We start from the raw sequence: 19,805 nt of genomic DNA, 5'->3' as shown, positions 1-19,805 counted from the left end.
CACTTACAAAATAAATACCCACTTAACCTATACTTACACTACAATATATACACTATTAATTTTATACAAAAAAAAAAAAAATGAAAACCCTCCATTTACCTCCCCATAGGCCGCCCCCCCCCCCCTCTTACACATTCACATAACCTCATTTCAAATTTACTAAACACTCATAACTCTCTCTCTTGAAACTCTCACTTCTCACACACTCTTCACACACATTTTCTCTCAAGAACAACTCCTCCACTACCTCCCTCCCTCTCCATTTTCAGCCACCACTAATCCAAGAAGAAAACATCACCTAAAATCCATTTAAACATACTAATAATAAGAGTTTTTAAGCTAGATTACTAAATGGTGGATTCAAGCAAGGATTAAGGGTGGTATTAAGCTTTGAATAAGGGTTATTAGAGGCTTTAAGAGTCACGAAAATTCTGCCATCTTTCTCATCAAGTAACCAAGTTCAAGAGGGTATAATCTTCATCCTTTTTGCTAGATTAAATCTTTTCTTGTTTATATTAAAAGGTTTTTATCAAAAACCATGTTTTTCCTTGATTTTCTTCTTCAAAATATACTTAATGAGGGCATGTTGATAGAATCTCTCCTTTCATGCCATTGCATGTCAAGATCTAGAGGAAAGATTCAAGGATTCAACTCATATAAGACCCAAAAGTGATGATTCATGAGAAAGCTTTCAAACTAGTTGATAGGCCTATATAAAAATCGATTTGTGTTGAAATAAATGGAACATATCTTCTATGATTTTCATAAATAAACTTATTTTTATGTTGTATGAAAGATTTGTTTAGAGATTTGTTCATAAAATGGTTAGATAGTCACATGCAATCACATTGCTAGATGATTTTTGCAAGAACTAAGTTTATTGATGTTGTTTGGGTAAAGATTAAACTATAAATGATGATAGATGATTTTGAATTAGCTTGTAATCTGCAAATTTAATGATAAAATAGTGTAAAAGTAAATAACAAGCATGTGAGAGGTGATAAAGAGAATAAAATAAGCAAGAGAGACCATTGGTTGATTGTTTGGACCCAAAATAAATCTGAAAGAAATAATCTTTTCACTTGGGACGAATAAACTGGGCATTTTCAGACATTTTCAAGAAACACTTTCAAAATAAAAGTTGTAGATAAATGAGTTAAGATTAACCTCCAACTGGAATCACTCAAAAATCCTGAACCGAACGAAAGATATGAATTTTCTACTGAAACTGGTCAAAGCTGTTATTTTGTCTGAATATTTTATGAACTTTGACAATTTTTATCTCCTAAACCAAAAGGCTCCAGGAGGTCATACTTGGTGGAAAGTAATTTCAATGTGTTGTGAACTAAAAATAAAATCATGGGATTTTTCTAACAGTCAGAACATCAAGAAATTTTATAAAACTTCTGATGTCGCAAGCAGTGCCCATTCGGGACAGTTTGTGTTTGGATAATTTTTAAGGACACCAAACATCATCTAAAAATTTACCAAAAATTAACAAAAATACTAGATACATATAAGTCACTGTGAAAAAATCATGAAGGTCCAAATAATTCGGCTTGACCCCAAAATAGTATCCAAGATTTCATAAAAATCTGAATTAAAAACAGAAAATTTGAAAGGAAAATAACCATTTGTATAATGGGCTAAAAGATGCACTAAAAGACCATAATGGGCTAACCCGGCGCAAATACTAAACCCATAGAACCATAAATCAGTAGGCCCACTTGGCCCAACAAACCATAAAGTCCAATAACCAATATAACCCATTAAGTACATAACCCAAATAAGGTTAAGCCAATAACTAAACTAAGCCCAAGTCACTTAAAAACCCATCACATTTTGGCCCAATTGATAATGGCCCATAACACTTAAACAAATTTCCTGAGATAAGTGTAATCTAAATAAAACAAAGATAATTAAGTGAGATAGGCATAAGTAATTATGTTAACCAAGCTATATATTGATATAACAAATGCTAATTCGTGCTAAAGTTGGTTACACATAAAATGATGAATAAGGATAATATAACCTAATATGGCATTTATATATGATAACCTAATATGCCAAGTGAAACCACAAATGAAGCCAAGTTACCGAGAACCTAACAACTTATAACTACGCATGTAATAAAAGTAAACTTTTACACCATCAATCTCTACAACCAAAACGATGCGAGTGTTACCAATATACTTGGATCCCACAATTGATGCGAGTGTTACCAATATACTTACTTATATTAGTTCTATCGTAGGGATAGTCTTGGCTTGAAATATGATGGAGGAACATAATGGATATATGGTCAAGGAAGCTATAGATGGGAAATACCCATTTTGGATAGATGAGTATAATATGCGGCATATCAAGGTGAGTCATAGTCCCCTTTCAAACTATTTTATGTGTTTAACTATCGGGGTGAAAAGTGTAACAACCACCTTATAAATATTCTAATTAAGTTCCTTAGATCGTACTTTCGCCATTCTGGTGCGGCTAGACAGTCAATTTATTTAAGTCCTCGACGTACCTTAGACGTAAAAATATGTGCTTATATGAAGGTCAATTTGATCTTAAATCTTGATTATGTGATGGATTATTAATTAATTCGATAAAATATGAAGGTTCGGTTCATAAATGTTCATGTCCATAATTGTTCTAGTGCAAAATGTTCACAAGTAGTCCCTTGGAAAATACCTAGTGCATCCAATTAGAAAAGGTATAAATAGGAAATTGTAGTGTGAGAAACCACACTATTCATTCATCACCTCCAAACACCTTTCTCTCACTAAAAACACATAGTCAGTCTCTCCACCACCATTTTCACACACTAAAAATCACCATCTTGATTTTGGGTTGTTTGAGTGAAATCGTTTGTACTTTCGGGTTCCTTGTGACGATCAAAACACATTTCTAACAACAAAACACAGGTAATAACAACATCTTTTGAGAATTTGATCAAAACAAAATTGTACTTTTTATGTTCTTGTTCTTGATGATTTGGTCCGATTTTTGTTTGAAAAACCATGTTTATAAGCAATGGGTTTGTGTCCAAATGTGTTTAACATCATTTTGATGAATAAATTTGAGTCATAACATGATTTAATTTGCAAAACCCATTTTCAAATATGAACATAACATGTTCTTGAAGTTCAAAGTGTTCATGTGTTAATTTGATCCTCAAATCTGAAAATGTGATAAGAAAATAGTGTTAATATGTTAATATGTACTAATATTACGTCCTAACTCGTTCCAAGATCGACCTAGACCTCTATGGATGTAATTTCTTGGCTGTTTGGCTCGTGGGATGTTATAGAGTTGCTGCAACATGTTCTTGAGCTGCTATACTGTTGTTACTCGATGTTGTTTCGTGTTTGTGTTGGCTTGATGTTAATTCACATTCTGGGTAACTGATCATATGATCGGTTTCGCTCAATCTCATGTTGAATCGACTTTAGTCATGATTATGGTGTTAAGTTGAATGCTAGAATGATCAGAATGGTGAAACGATCCAATTGGGATTCACCTTAGAATGGTCTAAAGTCTGTCCAAGCCAGAACGATCTCTTCCTGCTTATAACTATAAAACGATCTCTTTAATGGAACTAAAACAATCTCTTTGCCATGAAATAAGACGATCTCTTTTGAAGAAGAAGTCTAAAACGATCTAAATACTATGAAAGTGAAACGATCTTAATGTCACAAATAATGAAACGACCTAAATGCTTTGAGCTGGAATGATCTAAACAACCTCAACCTGAAACGACCTCTTTTGCTTTGAACAAGAAACGATCTCTTTTGGCTATGTACATGAAACGATCTCTTTGGACATGGACCTAAAACGATCTAAACTTGAGCAACATAAAAACGATCCAAAGGTGAACAACAAAGAGACGATCTAAAGTTGTGCAACAGTTGGACGATCTAAATAACAAATGTGAGACGATTTTGTGCATTGGACTTGAATTAATTTGCTTACATAAAACCCTAGTCGATCTTGTTCCTAATCTCTCTAAAATGATCTTAGTTCTTAAACCCTAATTCAATCAAGTTGCACACTTGATTAAGTATATCCAAGGCTACATTTTGATACCCAAGCTAGTTCATAAAACGAACCAAAACTAAATGTTCAAATGTGCAAACCCTAATTGAGCTCTCTAACAAAGTTGTGAACAATTAATTAGTTATAATCATGATTGTGTGTGTACCAAGGCGTACAAAACGAGTTCGATTTGAGTACTTAAAGTTCAGTTCGAGTCAAAACATTTTCAGTTCATTAAAGACCAAATCATCGGTTCATCGAGAACATTTTGTGGTTAAATAATCACCAAGTCTAATATATGTACGTATTATGTGATCAAGGTGTGCTTGGATTTCGATAGATATATCTTATCTATCTTTGTGCTTGTTCTCTGTGCTCGATAACTGTGCGTGTACCAGATCACTGTGAGTTCACTTATCCCCTTTTCGTACATTTTGTTCAAAGTTCTTTATCGGGGACTGAAAAGCATGGAAACTATTTTGTATTTATATATACATCTATGTTCTTGAACCGTTCTACGTACTATTTTATGATCGTATGAAATGTTTATGAAATGATTCTGAATTATCTTCTAAAGTGTATTTAGATCTTGAATGGGCAGGATCTTCAATACATTTATATTACTACAAATGTTCTCTATTATGTACTTACTGATTTATGTACGAGTTCTACTTTTACTGCTATCAATTCATATCCCACAGTTTAGGGAATAAACCGTAGGTAATCATGGACAGCGCTGTTAGGGTAGGCCCACCCTCATTCTCTACAGTTTTGGAGGATACATATTATCTGTACTCATTCTGATCTGGATCATATATTTAGCTTACTTGTTTACGTGAGCTTACTGGTATATTATTGTTCATCTTTGGCCAATCGGGTTAGCAGTAATTATATACATACATACAAAGTACATTACATGTTCTTAAACTGATCTTGCTATTACGAAGTACTTTTGATAAATGTACTGACCTTATGACTTGCTCTTATTATACATATTATTATTATCATGTATACCTATTAAGTACTTTATGTGAATCTCACCAACTACTTTCGTAGTTGACCCTTTTGAACTTACATGCTTTTCAGGCTAGGCTATTAGATCCTCTAGCATAGGAGTCTTCCTTCTCTCAGCTCATTCCTTGGTGATTGTTCGTACGTTCAAGATCAGTAGCTGTGAAGACTTCCTTTTGCTCATTTCAATTCAAGACTTGGTTCTGTAAAGACAATTGTCCTGTCTTTCTTGACATTGACTATTCTGAGTATATCCCATGTGCTGTAATAACTTATGATACTACTTACCGGTTAATGTTATTGGCTGTGTTTGAACTTGTACTGTGCGTGCTTGTGCTTATCTGTGCATCCTGTATATTCCGCTTTAGCGGGGTGTTACAAAAAGCATGATATATAAATTAAATTGCTTATAGATATATATGAAATGATTCTTGATATAATGATTATGAAATGAATTTGTTTCGTATGTTCAAAATGATAAATGTTTTATGATGAGCTTGAATTCTGTCAACCCGTTTTCTTTCGGTACACTACTATTTACTCCGAAAGTGGAGGCCTGTAGTTAGAGAGTTGCGCAACTAGGTTTCGTCCACCCACCCATAAGTGTAACGGTGGAAGGTTGGTTGCCTTCGTGACAACCTTCACTTCCAGTCCGACCATAGTGGTGCTCTAGCTACCTTAAATTTGAATGGTCGTCTCCATGGCATGACCCTATTATTATTAATACGGCACTTGATTGACAGCTTGTGCCATGAAATGATTTATATATATATTGTTGGACTTGATAAAATGGTAGTAGTAGTAGCTCAAGCATTTACTCATCAAAATTATGTAAATTATGCCTTTGTGGTTAAATGAAATTGATATTGAATTATGCCCTTGTGGCTAAGTAAAATTGATATTAATATTGTTGATAATTGGAAATTGTTTGAACATACGGATTGGGTATCATCCCTCATATGATATCTTGAAAGACGTTGAAATTGGTGATATTGAAATGATTTTGGTAACCAAATGATTTTCGTATGATATACGATTAATCGATTTATATACTTTTTCTCTCATGATGATTTGACAAATGAGAACTTGAAATTTTACTATGGATTTTTCCAAGTCTTGATATGACATTATGGTATTTGGAAACTTGATAACATGATATGAAAATTTTGTCGGTCATATGGTTTGGATATTTCGAAATGTAATAGTAATCGGTTTTCTAAGTATTAAAACGGTGATGTACCAAGATTTATATAAAACCTATGCACTCACCAACTACGTTTTCGTAGTTGACACTTTTTCTTCATGCTTTTCAGGAAATAAGCTTACGCATTGAGGATTTATATGCTTCATGATTATTTGCATTGCACTTTGGAGTCAAAGATCAAACCTTGTGATAGGCAATGGAATCCGCCTTGATCATTGTAGTTTACTATTTCATGTGCTTGTTATTCGGTTCGTGGACTTAATATCCAAGTATGGTGGACGCATTTGTACTTGGAAATTGGTTCACATGTTGTACATTGTAAATTCTTTTTATCAAATAAAGCTATGGTGAATGTTATTTATAATCCTTTGTTTTGAATACTCGACTTTCTGTACATCTCATTGTTCCGCTTTAGTTGGGGTGTTACACAGCGCTTACTGCTTTTGAAGATACTGAAAGATATAGAAAAAGTACCTCATCCTTTTCTGGCTTCATCAATAAATGTGGAGTTGAAAGATAATCCTTTAATGCCTGGAATGCTTCTTCTTGTTTATCGCCCCATTCAAACTTTTTATTTTTCTTCAGCATATCATAGAATTCCTTGCATCTGTCAGACGATCTTTATATGAATCTGTTTAATGTTGCTAATCTCCTAGTTATCTCTGAATATCTTTCACATTTCTGGGTGATTTTAGCTCCATAATCGCCTTTATCTGTTCTGGACTTGCTTCGATTCCTCTTTTGGTTACTAAATAACCCAGGAACTTCCCCGCTCCTACTCCAAAATTGCATTTTGCCGGATTGAGTTTCGTATTGAAACGATCCAATATATCGAAAGCAACTTCAAGATCCTTTAGATGATCTTCCGCCTTTTTTGATTTTACCACCGTATCATCGATGTCACTTCCATCGTATCCCCTAGTTGGTCTTTAAACATCATGTTTACCAACCTTTGGTACGTTGCACCTGCATTTTTTAATCCAAAAGGCATAGCAGTATAACAATATATACCTGGTGGAGTCATGAACGCTATTGCGTCTTGATCCTCAGGTTCCATTTGAATTTGTTGAAAACCCGAAAATGCGTCCATAAATGTCAACATTTCATGTCCTGCCGTAGCGTCTAGCATTGCATCTATGTGGGGTAATGGAAAAGGATCTTTTGGATAGGCTTTATTAAGATCTGTGAAGTCTACACAGACTCTCCATTTTCCATTCTTTTTTTGTACTACTACGACATTTGCTAGCCATTCTGGAAACTTTACCTCTCTTATCATTTTTGCCTTCTATAGCCTTTCAACATCTTCTTGAATAATTGCATTTCTTTCCGGAGAAAATTTTCTTCTTTTTTGTTAAATAGGCCTGAAACTTTTATCAATTCCTAATTTATGAGTAATAATATCTTTAGAGATACCTGTCATGTCTTCTTGTTTCCAAGCAAACGTAGATCTTCTCTTGCTTAGAAATTCTATAAAATCCTTTTCAAGATCTTCTGGTATCTTCTTTCCCATGAACACCTTGATATCAGTATCTTCATCGGATAACTGCACTTCTTTTACGTTTTGATCTTCAGACTCCCTAATATCAAAAATGTTCTTTATTTTCTATGCTTCAGTGGATTTGCTGGTAGATTTCATGGATGCCATATAACATTCTTTAGCATCCTACTGGTCTCCTTTTATCTTCACTACTCCCCAAGGAGTCGGGATCTTCACACATTGATGATAAGTTGAAGGAACAACTCTCATCTCATGTATCCATGGCCTACCTAAAATAATATTGCAACCAGGTAAAGAGTCAATAACACAAAAATTTTGCATTGAATTTACCCCTTCGACATAGACTGGCAATTTTATTTCGCCATAAATATTCTTCGTTTCTTCGCTAAAACCAATGAGAATTGTAGACTTTCCGCCGATTTCTTCTTCAGAGATCCCCATTCTTTTGAGGGTTTCCAATCTTATTATATTAACTGAACTGCCATTATCGATTAAGATCCTGCGTACAAAATGGTTAGCTACATATAAAGTTATTACTAAACCATCATGATGAGGATCCTGGATGTTATCCATATCATCTTCTTCAAAAGTCACTTTATCCATTCGTAGCACATTGGATTTTGGTAGCAGCTTATCTCCTTTCTCTGACTTAGCTTCTTTTGCGTTTCTTTTAGCTGCTGAATAGGATGTATCACATACTTCAGATCCACCTGAAATATAATTAATAATTCTAGCATTAGTTGGAGGTGATTTGGGTCTTGGAGGCTGTTGTTGGCTTTGCTTGCCCAAATCCTTCATTTCAACATCCCGAGCCTTCTTTTTGCTAAATAATTCTGTAAGGTATCCTTTGGACAAAAGGATTCCAATTTCTCTTCTGAAAGCAAAACACTCTTCAGTGGTATGCCCAAAATCTTCATGATAATCACACCATTTTGATTTGTCTTTATTTGCATTACTCTTAGGATTCTTGGGAGGCCATCTGACTTAGTCCCCAAGATTCTTCATGGCTGCTACGATCCCTGCAACATTAACGGGTTAACAAAATTCAGATAATTCAGGATATTGAGAATTTTGAGGTTTTTCAACCGTCCTTTGTTGCACAGCTCTTGTTTAGGGCTTGTTCTTGCTTGGTCGGAACACAGGAGTTTCTGTTCTTCTATTAGGACGATCGTATGTTGATGGTGTTTCCATCCTCTTTCTCAGCAATTCGTCTGCTTCCAACCTAATGAATCTCAAGGCACGATTTCTTGCTTCGTCTAGCGACCTGCAAGGTGTCATAACAAGATCCTGATAATACAAAGAATCCTTGCTTAACCCCATCTTCAAGGCTTGAACCGCAATATTCATGTCTAATTTTGGGATCTACAGAGATTCTTTTGTAAACCACTTTAGGGCTGCTCCTAATAATGTGGCCCCAAAACCTTTGCACAAACATGCTTCTCTCAGATCTATCGGAATTGGAACCGTCTCCATTCTTTCCAAATATTGCGCTACATGTTCTTCTGGGTCAGTGGTCCCATCATATGTTTTCATATGAGGTGCTGAGAATTTCTTTGAAATTTCCACATCAGCAATAGCCGGTATAAATCTGGAAACCCTGTACATATGTGGATCGGCTTCTGGAATTGGCTGATAGTATCTTGGAACTGTTGAGATTAGTTCCTTGATTTTCTGCAACTCCCTCGCTAAATACGTATTTACCACATTGTCCTGTATACCGTTAGCATTATTTTCATAAATAAGGGGGGAATTAGTCAAACCTGGAGCCACCGTAGAAGACGGAGGAGTTTGTTCATTATTATTATTATTGTTGTTATTTGAATTATTTCCTGCGTGAAAGAAGGAAGCAGATCCAGGTTTTGCAGGAGGAATGGAAAATAAATGACCCAGTGACTTAGTCGTTGATTTTCCATGAGTGCTTGTTCCTCCAAAATTAACACTCCTGTTATTTGCGGGAGAATTCTCTGGAGCCTCTAGGTCATGAATTCTGACCTCTTGACTTCTATGTCGTTGGCTCTCACTCCCTATCATTCTAGATTCCAAAATATCGAATCTAGCGAGATTCTCCGATTGGGCCATCACCAGTTGTTTCTGCAAAGTCTTAAGCATGGAAGCAATATCTGGGTTAGCATTAGTTTTGCCATGATTATTTTTAACCTGTGATCCTACAAATGGATCATTATATGGTTCTGGCTGCTCAGGCATCGGGCCAAATGGGTTATATCCTGCAGAATCATCAACAACTTTTCCAGTATTCCTATTATTCTTTGAAGACTTGCCAATTAAATTCTTCAAAGTCGTAGATCCAGATACAGCAGAAGAAACATTTTGAGAGGTTGACATTCTTAGCAGATTAATCGAAGAAAAACTATTAGAATTGAAACTAAGAGAATGTGATTAAATTGCAAAAACACCTTTTTGCCCCACGGTGGGCGCCAAACTGTTTGGTCAAAAATTATCTAAGATAATTTTAGAAAGGATTTTAGACAATTAATGAACCGAAGATTTGTAAGTGGGGTTTGGTGTTCAAGGATCTTCAAGTAAAAAGGAAAGTTTTCTTATCAAAAATAAATAATTAAGAGTTTGTTCTAACAACGAGTTTGTAAAGATCTTTGAGATCGAAATACTTTGAGTAAATAAGAAAACGGTTGAAGATAATGTAAAATAATGCAAAATAAAGTATAAATTTTAACTAAATACGAATAAAAGTAAAGATCTCAATGAAATGCAAATAAAAGTAAGGACACTAGAATTTTGTTGACGAGGAAAAACCCTTGATCCAGTTAAGTGATCTTAGGTAAAAAAATCCCGGGAGGATTCAATCGACCCTTCCTATGTTCTTTTATTATTTTCGTTGATTAAAGTACAATGGATGTGTGAGTGATTTGATCGAAGTGATGAAAGTAAAGCAGTGAATAAGTGTGTGTGATTACAAATGTAAATACTGAATGCTAAGTGTCTATACTTCGATCAATCGCTCGCTATTTATAATGTTAACATCTAACTAACTATCCAAAATATCTGGGATCTTCCGCGTCTTGTTTATTCAACGTGTTGAAGTGGGAAAATGAACGTTGAGTCTCTTTTGACACGTTGATTCTTCTAATCTGTTCCGATATTGATGGGATTGCATATCGACTCCTTCATGAAATCCGTTGTACATATATTTTCGACCGTTAGTCATTTTTTGAATATCCTGTATCTTGCTTATAGAATTTAGGATCCTGTAAAACATAAAAATATTATCGTGTGCAATAGAAATTTATGTTAGGAATATCTCTGTTCAAAAAAAAAAAAAAAAGAAAATCTGACCCCAAACACTTGTCTATAATTAGTTTGTATATAATTACTCAAAATGAGATAATTCGGTTATAAATAGATTTTAAATCTTACATAAAAAAAATATGTACAATATTTGTTTTCTATCACCGAAAATACAAGATTTTTTAATTTTTTTTTTTACCCCCACTGCGACTCAGTGGGGTTAGGACACCTCCCACTGCGACTTAGTGGGAAATCTCTGATCTGCAAGTGAAAAACCTCCCACTGCGACTCAGTGGGGTTAGGACACCTCCCACTGCGACTCAATGGGAACTCTCTGATCTGCAAGTGAAAAACCTCCCACTGCGACTCAGTGGGGTTAGGACACCTCCCACTACGACTCAGTGGGGTTAGGACACCTCCCACTGCGACTCAATGGGAACTCTCTGATCTGCAAGTGAAAAACCTCCCACTGCGACTCAGTGGGGTTAGGACACCTCCCACTGCGACTCAGTGGGAAATCTCTGATCTGCAAGTGAAAAACCTCCCACTGCGACTCAGAGGGGTTAGGACACCTCCCACTGCGACTCAGTGGGAACTTTCTGACCTGCACCTGATGCAAAAACCAGCCATTTGACATACAAAACAACTCCAAACTATAATATTCATTTGCCCAACTTCCACAAACTAAATTTCAAATATTCCAACAACTATAAAGACACATTTCAAACACATTTACAACATCAACGAGTACACAAATCAAGATTTCCATCAAACGGGTCGTTTACCCACTTTGACACCTTTTTGACCGAAATTATGAATTCACAACTATCCAAAAACTTTACAACTGGAACATTTACAGAAATTTACCCAAAAGCATGACCCCAAACTAAAATGTACCATGAGCCAAGAAATGAGGGACAACTAAGCTTCTATACCAAAAGATCGTCATTCGCCCGGGAATGACCTAATTACCTTCAAGACGTCCAAAAATCGCTTCAAACTCTAAATCAACTATCTTCAAACAACACTCACTAGTTCCTTCCTCCGGAACTACCTATATAAGAGGGTAAACATCTAAAATATAAGCAAAGGCTTAGTGAATATACTTGCATACATTTACGAATACGAAGGAGGGCATAGTACAAGGACTTTCACATGTAACCTATGGCATCGTCATGTCACATTTACATATTCACCTTGCACACAAACAATACATATATGGATCCATATAAGCTAAACAATCATAACAAATCATATCTATTGGGATTCTTAGGCCTCATATCACATCAACTATCGGGATTCTTAGGCCCCGGAGGTTCTTAGGCCTCATAAACAATGCCCCACATGGGCTTACGCCGAACCAATTACCATGCTTGGAACATTCACATCTCATGGTAATTGGCCCAACGTATACATAAAGGTATGCAAGAATACTCACCTTCTCCGCAACAAAGATAATAACGCTAAATGAACAAGCACAAGCAATCTTCAACCTATGATCATATCATAAAAAATGTATAAGCTTACATTCACAACTATGACTAGCTCAACCTAGTCATACTCAATCACTAGCCTTACTAGACCCAAAACCCAACCCATTTGTCATTGAGTTTCATTTTCTTTAACAAACACACTAGGTAGCTCAATCTACCATTTTCATCAACAATTCCTTAACTAGTCAAAACTCATCTTTTATCAAGAACTCAAATTTATCACATGCACTCATTATTTTCATAATCAAACATATCATATAACTCAATGACAACTAGGTTAACTAAGGAATTAGGGAAAAATTCGCCATAAATCATTTTTCTAGTAAAACCCCCAAATTGGTTCACTCATGAACCCTAATTTTCAAGAGAATTGACAAAGCTAGATTGGGGAAATTCATTACCTCACAATGGAAGACAATTACTTGAGATTTTAAATTCACGAATCCTTCTTTTTTTTTCTTCTCAATTTTCGGCCACCCCCACCAAAATCACCAAACCCTAGCTTTTAAATTCTTGAATGAAGACTAAGTTGGTGATGATTGTTATTGTGATTTCTATTCTTGAATTAAAGAGGATTACTTTGATTTTTGAAGAAACATGATTAGTCTTGCATGAAGAAAATAGAAGAGAATGGAAAAGAGTGAGTGGAAAGAGGTTTCTAACAACAAAAGGGATGTCTGGCACATCCAGAAGGTGCCACGACCCATTCCAAATTTTGAGGGTATTTTCCCCGCTATCCGCTAAAGTTCCAACTAAATTAACCCCATATTCAAAAATAAAATACTAGGCAATTACTTTAATGTCAAAACTATAAAAAGGGGTTAATTTCTTTTACCTTTAAAATCTTTGTGGTGTTACAGAACATTTGTGTATACAAATATTTGAATAGGAACAAGCTCTAATATAATTTCAACGGGAATCTATTAATAAGCAAACAAGATGAAGACTACATCATCCAGAATTATATGTTACTAGATTAAGCCTCGTACGATATATGGTAAATCAAACATAAATTATTACGAAATACATAATGATCTATATATTATTATTATAATATAGTTATTAGTATACCTAAAATTTAGAAGAATACATTGCTTGATTTAAAGGCTAAAACATAAATTATTACGAAATATATAATGATTTATATGTTATTATCATATAGTTATTAGTATATCTAAAATTTAGATTTAGAAGAATACATTGCTTGATTTAAAGGCTAAAACGTTTTACAGCTTTTACTCGAGCAACACTAACACGTAAAATCATTTTAAATTGGGACTATCAAGCATACTTATAGAAAAACTCAAATATTTCATCTAAAAACTTATATATATATACGATATAGAATAGAATAAGAATATATCATGTGTAAGTATTAAAGTTTTGCATAAAATCGTTTCTGCATCATGGTTGAGAATTATATCTCTATCCTTAATAAAGCAAGGTTCCTTGGATCTAAAATATTTTAAAAAGTTACCAAGTGGCAATCTCCCCCTTTCTTTCAAAAAAAACTCCCCCTTAATTTAACTTAACAAAATTTACACGGAGGCTTTAAACAAAAGGATATTGGAAAATAATTCAATGTTTTTTTTCAGGGATGTTTCTTCTTCATGACTTTACTATTTCTTCGCCTTTCTCATATTTAGGGTTTCAATTTGAAGTGTTTTTTGCTCTTGGCCGGACGGAATTTGCATGGAATTTTCCCCGGAAAAACAAGTATTGAAAGTTTCAAATTAGGATTATGATTTGTTTTTCTTTTTTGCTTATAGTTATTTTTTATATATATAAAATGAAAATTTAGATCTATTCTTTGTTCTTATCTTATTTCTAACTAATTTTTGTTGATTATCTGTTCCAAGCTCGCCTCCCGTCAAATTTTTTTTTTTTTTTATATAAAATGCAATTTTAGTACTATTCTCTGTTATGGTTTTGTTGGATGAGATATTTGGGTTGCCTGGGATTAACGACATGGAGTTTTGTTGGATAAGTGTATTGTCAAAGGCTTTATTAATTGCAACCACGTCAAATTATTGTGTTTAACTTGTGTTTACCATCTGATTTGGCTACCCATATTTTTAATGTGAATGACACAAAAATCTTGCTAGGTGGACTGCAACAATATTAGATAACCTTAGATGGTTGTATAATGTATCCAATCATATGTAGTCTATGTAACAATTCAAAATTAATCTTACTTATCACTTTATGGGTTAAAACAACTTATTTCCACTACTGAGGGCATACTTTCTATTTGTGTATAAGCAACATACAAGTTGAACGGAAACCAACTTGTGGTTAGTGTTAGTCATTTCTCATTTCACTTATTTTGAATGTAAAGCAATTGAAACCTAAATCATTCGCATTCTTTCTTTGTAACTTTTGTTAGACTATTCCTACAAGCTTTGACTGAAGATATCAACCGAATTCATGTCTTCCAACTTTTGTGCCGTAGGGTAAACAAAACTGCGAGCTAAACAATACAATGACACTAGACACTAATACTATTAAAAATATATAGTCAAGCACAAAAAATTCCGCCTTCAGTAACACTTAACGCCAACTTTATGCATTTGAAGGTGTTGACACATCAAGTATAAGGTCCATAAGGAAACTTGCTACCCTCTTTGTCTTGTCTTATGAAGTGTTTATTATCATGTACGATGTATGCATCTAACTCAATAATGATGATTTATTTGATTAAATATACTACACTTTTAGCTCTCAATGGATATTTCGTAAGCAACATTTGTTTGCTACTGAGATTGTATATGTAATAAGCTGATTTTACTATAACAGGATTGCCAATAACCAAGTTGTAAGGTTTCAGGAGACGCCTGATGAGATGAGAGTATAAGCTTATACGATTAATTGGTCGATTCTGGTAAACTCGGTGGCAGTGTTGAGGTAAACTTAAATATGAACTTGAAATGTGTTGGAATTTTATATACAGTGCTCGGTAGCTTTCATTTTTGAACTGACTTTTATTTTTGTTGAAAAGATCACTGTTATATACCGGGCTATGAGTGCAAGGATTGGTCAAACTCAGATGATGTGAACTCTTCAGCTTATTTAGGCTACTCTTTACAAGTGGATTCTGAACTTCATTTGCATCTACCTACATACGTACCAAAGGAGTTCTCCCTGAACTCTCCACTAGGTAAGTACATGACTTTGATCATTATTCATTAGTGACAAAATGGACAAGTATATATCAAATTGATTGTATCTTTTTCGTGCAACAGCTTCTTGAGCAAATATCTATCTTTTTTGGAGTAGTTGATCTTGGCGTTTTTCCAAATACGGCTGTTAAAAAGGATGTCTCTCTTGGTGGGTATTGATCATTAGTAATTTGTGTCCTAAACATGTTACTTCTCAGCTGACTTTTAAAAATGAATGTACAAGAATTCCTGTTTTTCCTGGGATGCATGGTGTAACCAAAGCTTCCGATATAACCAAGGTATTCCATGACTTTCATGTATTCAAATTAGATGGGTTAGGGTGGTCATGTCAGGCTGACATGATACGGAAAGTGATTCCCATGCTCGGATTCGATTCTCAGAATGGGTTAAGAAAATATATCTAGAGGCTTTCCGGCTTCTTGAAGTTGCCCTGCAGTAGCACATCACGCTATTGGTAAACATTGATTTTATAAAACAAGATATATATTGCCTCCACCATTAATATTACATGTAATCTTTATTTTGTTGTGAAAAAAGAGCTCTTTCAAAATAAATCTCTTCTGACATGGTGGTTCTCACAACAGGAACCATGAACATGGACTCCATTACGAATGGTGTGTTAGAAAGTGAAAGAATGAGAAAGGATGCAAGTGAAAGAATGAGAAAGGACTATTTGGTTGGTTGTATAAAAAAGATGCAGCTAGGAGGTTAATATATCATATATATATAGTTTATTAATTGTTTTCTTTCGATTTTAGCAACATTGCGAACTTGACACCAGAAATGCAGATATTTTTACACTGTAATTGTTTTAGGATTCATGATAATGGATAAAGCATTTTCATGGAATTGAAGTTTTGATATTTAATATTGGAACTTATTCACATGGCTACTTTCATATGAAATTAATTTTGATTCACTGTTTTCATATCAAATTCCCGTATAGCCACGACACATATAATGTATTTATGCTTTTAATAAACGTATTTTGCGAAACTTTTATATAAACGCCCGGGTTGAACCCGGGTTAATTAGCTAGTTTAGTAATTATTTCATAGTCTATCAATATACTTATTTTATTTTATAATTATTTAATAATTATAAGGTATAGATTATATACTGTATGACGATCATGTGTATAGGTTTGACTAAATTTTCGCACAAAGTTCTATCTAAGTGTTTGTCAATTTAACTAATAATTTAACTAATTAATTAACTAATGATTAGGTTTAATGATTAAGAGTAATATGAATGACATAAATAAACACATAACTAAAATTAAGAACAGAATGAAAAAATGTTAAATCATTCAAAATTCAATGTGACATGGTCTTACAAATGTTAACTAAGCAAAGATATATATACTTTATTTTTTATATAGAAAGATATTTATTATTAATATTAATTAATAAAAATTAATAATTAGTTATACCAAGTCATATTCGTATTCAATATTCAATATGGACATAAATTATGATCTATGTGATAATTCAAATGGGTTTTGCTAAACAAAGGCCTAAGGGCTTTCATTAAAATGTATTAAATAGTTGTACACTTACTATAAAAATCAGGGAGTGAACGTTTGATATGGAAACGTACAACCTTTTTATGTATAACACCCCAACTAAGGCAAAATGATGAGATATACAGAAAATCGAGTATTCAAAACAAAAGATTATAAATAACATTCACCATAGCTTTATTTGATAAAAATAATTTACAAATGTACAAGCATGTGAACCAATTTTCAAGTACAAATGCGTCCACCATACTTGGATATTAAGTTCACGAAACAAATAACAAGCACATGAAATAGTATACTTCAATGATCAAGGCGGATTCCATTGCCCATCACAAGGTTTGATCTTTGACTCCAAAGTGCAATGCAAATAATCATGAATCATATAAATCCTCAACGCCTAAGCTTATTTCCTAAAAAGCATGAAGAAAAGTGTCAACTACGAAAACGTAGTTGGTGAGTGCATAGGTTTTTATATAAATCTTGATACACATCCATTTTAACACTTAGAAAAACATATTATTACTTTTCGAAATACCCAAACCATAAGACCAACAAGATTCTCATCTCCAAATATCTAGTTTTAATTTCCAAATACCATAATGTTATTTCAAGACTTGGAAAAATCCATAGTAACTTATAAAGTTCTCATTTGCCAAAATCATCGTGAGAGAAAAATTATATCAATCGCTTAATCATATATCACATCAAAACCATTCGGTCATCAAGATTTCGATATCGCCAATTTCAACAACTTTCAATATTCAATATAAGGTCCAATACCCAAACCGTATGTTCATTCAACCTTAATAAACTCCAAAACATGTCCCAAATTAGTCATCCATCCATAAATAATATAAATTTCCATTTAGCCATAGGCATAATTTGATGAGTTTGTGCTTGAGCCACTACTAAGACCGATCTGTCGTCCGATAATAATAACCAAATTGTGTCCCAAATAATAATAATGATAGGCACATGCTCTCAATCACGTGCAATAATAATGAATGGGTCGTTCCATGGAGACGACCAATAATATATAAAGTAGATTAGAGCACCCCTAGGCCGGCCGACAATGACGGCGGCCACAGAGGCGACTAGTGGGAAGTCTTTGACCTGCGCGAGAAAAATCCCACTGCGCCGCAGTGGGGTTGGACACACTCCCACTGCGCCGCAGTGGGAAGTCGCTGGTCCAGATCTGCAAAAACAACACTTTGACACTAAACTCAACTTGCAAGGCTTTCAACTCAAATCCAAACCTTTCAACCCATGATTAAGACTTCAAAATCTTATAAAACATTGTTACATCCGATTCTAACATGTAAACATCATTCAAACTTCATTTCCCATCAAATGGGTCAAATGTCAAACATGGGTAATCAAACAAAATGATCATGATACCTTCAAAAGCTTATGACTCAACCATGAGCCCCTTTACAATTGAAATTTTGTCCAAACCAACTGAAACAAAATACTTTCCAAAATGACCAAATCAATACCAAGAGCCATAGATGAGGTGGGACTTCTAATTATCTACAGAATCTACCAATCTACCTTCAAATCTTCGAAAAGTCTTTAGCTTCAAACTCTAAACAATCAACTCAGTTCCTTCTCCCGGAACACCTTATAAGAATGAAACAACTAAAGAATATAAGAAATGGCTTAGTGAATATACTTGCATACATTTATGAACACGAAGGAGGGCAACGTACAAAGGACATTTACATGTAACCTATGACACCGTTGCGTCATACCTACATGCTCACCTTTGCACTCTAACGCTATACATGGATCCATATAAGCTAAACAACACAAACAATATCGACTATCAGGATTCTTAGGTCCCGGAGGTTCTTAGGCCTCATACACACTATGCCTCGCATGGGCTTAACGCCAAAGCAATTACTACATATGGACACAACTCAACATCGACCCAACATATACATAAAGGTATGCAAATATACTCACCTCCTTCGCGACTTGAACAATAACTCGCTAAAATGGCAATGCACAAATACAAGCTTCAACCTATAATCATATCATAATACGCATAGGCTTACATTCACAAACTTGACTAACTCAACTTAGTCATTCTTATCAATCACTAGCCTTTTTCTAAATCCAACCCAACCCAACCCATTTGTCCTTGAGTTACTTTCACATTCAATAATTTCACTTGGTAGTTCAATCTACCACTTTCATCATCATTTCTTCAACTAATAAAAATCAACTTTTCGTACAAATCAACATTATCAAGTGAACATACCAATTTCTTAAATAAACTTATCATACAACTCAATGACAAACTAGGTTATATAAGGATTTGGGGAAAATTATACATAAATCAACTTCTAGCAAAAATCCCCAATTTGGGTTACTCCAAGAACCCTAATTTCAATAGAAAAGATAATAACTAGATTAAGGGAATCAATACCTCAAGAATTCAAGGAACTAATTCAAGACTCTAGGTTACAATTTCTTTTTCCCTCTTTTCCTCTTGGAATTCGGCCACCACCACAATCACCACAACCCTAACTTTTCAATTTCTTGATTATATAAGGTTATTGTTATTATGATTTCTTTGTATAGATTGATTGAATTG

Source organism: Erigeron canadensis, chromosome 7 (genome assembly GCF_010389155.1).
Source record: "Erigeron canadensis isolate Cc75 chromosome 7, C_canadensis_v1, whole genome shotgun sequence".
NCBI classification, from domain to species: Eukaryota; Viridiplantae; Streptophyta; class Magnoliopsida; order Asterales; family Asteraceae; genus Erigeron; species Erigeron canadensis.
The sequence above is the reverse complement of the archived record's forward strand: the minus strand, read 5'-3'. Positions refer to the sequence as shown.